The 4,368-nt window shown below is 42.2% G+C and overlaps 1 pseudogene; it reads right to left on the bottom strand.

The window, feature by feature from the left end:
* Positions 1–3,444: 3,444 nt before the first annotated feature.
* LOC102853074 lies at positions 3,445–3,873 on the bottom strand (annotated as a pseudogene).
* Positions 3,874–4,368: the final 495 nt, after the last annotated feature.

A 4,368-nucleotide genomic window follows, 5' to 3' on the forward strand; every position in this document is an offset into this window, starting at 1 on the left:
CGGTTGTTGTCATGCGAGTTGGAACTGTTTCATAGCTATCCCTTCAGTTCTTTTTCAAAGTATGCGTGTGGCACAGGACAAAAGTGCCCATTGTCTTCCTGTAAGTAGCTAGTAGATTCAAGCTGCTTGAATTAGGGTTGACAGCTCAGCTCTACTCACGATGTCACTAGAGCTCAGGTTTAGTATTTTATAAATAAATTAACAAATACATGAATAAAGTAATCTCTATTTATTGAACTATTTAAGAGAAGAGAAAAACCTCTTTCACAGTGAATAATACCAGTTAAATATAAATCCATGAGAGAAAGAGAATACCATTGGGTTTTAAATCAAATTCCAAAGTAAAAATAGTTCGTTGTTTTCTTGGGGTCTCTTCTCCCACACAAATTAACTTAGTTAATTTAAGAATCTTTATATTTAATTTAGGGAGTTCTGGTGGCCTAGTGGCAAGAAGCTGTGCTGCAATCCTGGAGGCACATGGTTTGAATCTACCAGCTGCTCTGTGGGAAGAAGATGGGCATTTTCCTCCGTGCAATTAACTGCCTCTGAAAACCCACTGGAGGGTCAGCTTTGTGTCAGTTTTGATTCTACCACCCACAACAACAACTTATTTATTCACATGCATTGAATAAACAAAAGGGCACCTTGTAAGTTGATGTAAATATCAGTAAACTAGGAGGCAAATGTCAAGATGGAGCTCATTTGTACGGTTCTCCCAGGCTTTAACGTAGGTAATGAAGAATGTCACTGATTTATCAAACTCCCTTATCCTATTGGTCCAATGTCTTTCCTCTTTGGGGACCCTCTCACATTATGAGCTCTCCCTGTATTTTATTAGTAAAATAACCCAAAAATCCCTGTATGAAATGTTCTTTCCGAAGTTCTGCTTTAAACTGGAGCTAAGCCCAATGACTCACTATTATTTTAAATGCAAAGAACACGGGGTAGCCATCAATCTTCAGAGCGCAGAGCGATTTCAGCTACCCAGGAGGTGAAGCGGGCTTCTGAACCAAATGGCACATCCACAGAGAGCTAGCCAATGCTGCCTACCTGTTCCTTTCATCATGCTTTTGTTTTTCAATCCCTGACATCCTGAAGGTTGTCAGAAAGTTCCTCATTTTGAAAGTGAAAATACATATAGCATCTTCTTTCTTTAGTCACTTATCCTAAAATGGTCCCTGTGATAGGAGTTGATATTTTTAAAGGAGTGAAAATAATAATAATAACAACAATGAAAGTTATACAAGTGTCCAAGTCTTTTGTTCTTAGGGTTGCTATGAGTCACCTACGACTCAATGGCACTTAACAACAATAACAACAATGAGAGAGCTCAGTCAGCCTAGTGGACAGATAGTGATGTTACCAACCCAATGATGGGTGACTTTAATCCGCGGCCCTTGGGCCTGGTTTTAATTGTTTTTTGGTCAAACTATCTTCTAGGTCATATAGCACTAGTCTGTTCCTTTTGTGGTACAGAACACTGTGACACTCATGTGTCAAATACAATAATGGTCGCCAATGGTGGACAGTGTTTGGTGGAGCTCACCAATTAAAACAAGCTTGGAAGCAGGAGTGGCATCCACTTCTGAGATAGCTTGCCTTTGGAAATCCTATGAACCAGGAGAGAGGATGAAAGTTATACAAGTGTTCAGGTCTTTTGTTCATAGGGTCTCTATGAGTCACCTATGACTTGATAGCACTTAACAATAACAACAACAACAATAATAATGATACTAATTTTTTGTGCATGTAGAAAAGCATTTTTATAGGATTCAGAAAATACAAAACAAAAATGTGCACCAGTATTCAAGTCTGGGCGTGAACAGTTCAGCAACACTGATTACATCCTTCCCACTTGATTACCTTCTTGTGTTTGTGCAACCATTTCACCTGCTTTTTCTGAGTTGTTTCTCCTCCATTTGTATAAACTCCCTGCTCCCTAAGTGTCCTATTTAATCTTTTGAGTTATTGTTGAGGATTGACTCCCATATAGATTGAATTTAAGAGAGTGGAATAATGCTCAAAGCAGATATTTTTTTGTTTGTTTTACTTAGACTATGTGATTTTTAAAAGGTGGGTGATTTTAATCTGTGGCCTCAGGCCGAACATTCTTCTAAGTGATGTATAGCATTGGTCTGTCCATTTGCTGTACAGAGGTAACTTGTGGTTGCTGTGATGCTAAACACTGTAACACTGATGTGTGAAATGCGAGAATGGTTACCCATGGTGGACAGTGTTTGGTGGAGCTTCCAAATTAAAACAGGCTTGGAAACAGGAGTGTCATCGACTTCCATAATAGCTTACCTTAAGAACACTTAAGAGTTCTTAAGTGAGTCACTTAAGAACAACAACGACAATATAGAATATGTTGAAAAGTATTGTCACAGTTCTAGAGTAAAAGAGATGTTGTCAAATGCCTTCAAATAGTTTCTGTTTGCCAGTGACACTGTGTGCTACACAAGGAAACAGCACCCGGCACTGTGCTGCTGTCCTCAGTCGTTGCTCTGCTGGAGCCCAGGGTTGGAGTCGCTGTGTTAATCCATCTTCCTGAAAGCACGTCTCTCTCTCTCTCTCTCTCTCTCTCTGACATACTTTTCCAAGGAAGCTCTGGTGGCTGAGTGGATAGGGAACTGTGCTGCTAGTCGTGCAAAGGTGTTGTTTCTCTGGTGGTTTGAATCCTGAGAGTAGTTCTGAGGGAGAGAGATGGGCAACCTTGCCCTGCGCGATTTACAGCCTCTGAAAATCCCAACCACAGGTCAGCTGCAAGTGGGTTCTGACTTGACGCTAGTGAATTTGAGCTTTGAGTCTACTTTGACAAGCATGGCATTCTCTTTAGGAACTGGCCCCGTGTGGTACCATTTAGTCAGAAGCAATCCATAGCTGACCCTCCAATGGGTTTTCAGAGGCAGTCCATTTTACCAGAGTAGTTTCCCCCACATTGCAGCTAGTGGACTCGAACCATGTGCCACTGGGTTTGCAATGCAACTTCTTGCCACTAGGCCACCAGAGCTTCCTTTACTCTCTGTACTAAGTAATATTATGGTTGTACATCTTCCACTACTTATTTGTTTATTCTTCTCTCTGTCTATGGTAGACCTGCCTTGCCAGCACCATAATTCAAAGTCATCAACTCTTTAGGATCCATCATCCACCTTGACCCTGCAGATGAAGTGATTGGGAAATATTATGACATGGATCAAGTTCCCTTTAGACCTCAAAGTGATATCATTATTTTGAATACTTTGAAGAGGTATTTTTCAGTAGATTTGACCAATCTAATACGTCAACTTGGTTTCTTTATTGCTATTTAATGGATGACAATTGTGAATTCAAATAAAACGTAACCCTTAACAATTTATAACATTTCTGTGTTTATCATTTTCTTTTTTTTTGGTTCCCATGTTTTATTCAGGGCTTATACAAAATATTCAAGAGAAATGAGTTTTAATCCTCATCTTCCTCCTCTTCTTCATCCTGGCTGATCTGGAAGTAACGTAATTCATAACTTTCTTTGCTGTTAGCAACTATGCACAACCAATCACGTAGATTATTCTTCTTCAAATATTTTTTGGTGAGATATTTCAAATACCGTTTGGAAAAAGGCACCTCAGAGGTTACAGTTATCTTGCTCTTGCTTCTCTCGATGGTTACAACCCCTCCTCCGAGATTACCAGCTTTTCCATTAACCTTGATTCTTTCCTGAAGAAACTGCTCAAAATTAGCAGCATCCATGATTCCATCTTCTACTGGACGGGTACAGTCAAGGGTAAACTTCAGAACCTGCTTCTTTTTTTTACTCCCTTTCGCCACAGGCTTTTTCAACGCGCTCCTCGACCCGGCTCTCCTCGCCCATTCAAGAGGCAGCCTGCGCATCCTTCCCGGGACCACTTCCCCCGACGCACACGGCTCCCGAGGACGGCAGATCCCTTCCCTGGCCCTCCTTCACCGGGCTCCGAGGACCCGGGACCTGCCCGGGACACTGCCTCCAAGGCTGCAGCTCCTGCTGGCCGCCGAGAGCTCCCCGATCACCCTCCCCGGCTTCAGGCCGCGGCCTCCAGTGCCCGCAACGTGCCGAGCCCGGCAGCGGCACCGAACCTCTCTCTGGCTGTCTTGCAGCCTCAACCTTAGCCGGACGCCGCAGTGCGACTTCCCCCGGGAGGCTGGGCAGAAAGCAGGCGCTGCGATGCCCACGTGCCTCTTCCAAGCTCAGGTCTCACGAGGGACCATACTTACCTCTGTGTTTATTATTTTCTTATGTACTGTTCCATTTAAAAAAAAATTCTGTTTGTTTGTTTGTTTTTATTCAGATATAATCCAGATAATATTTGATCTTCAATAAGTCCTTCAGATTCCCTTCAATATCAGCAA

This window comes from Elephantulus edwardii, unplaced genomic scaffold (genome assembly GCF_000299155.1).
Source record: "Elephantulus edwardii isolate Elephantulus edwardi_28Jun2011 unplaced genomic scaffold, EleEdw1.0 scaffold00118, whole genome shotgun sequence".
Taxonomy (NCBI): Eukaryota; Metazoa; Chordata; class Mammalia; order Macroscelidea; family Macroscelididae; genus Elephantulus; species Elephantulus edwardii.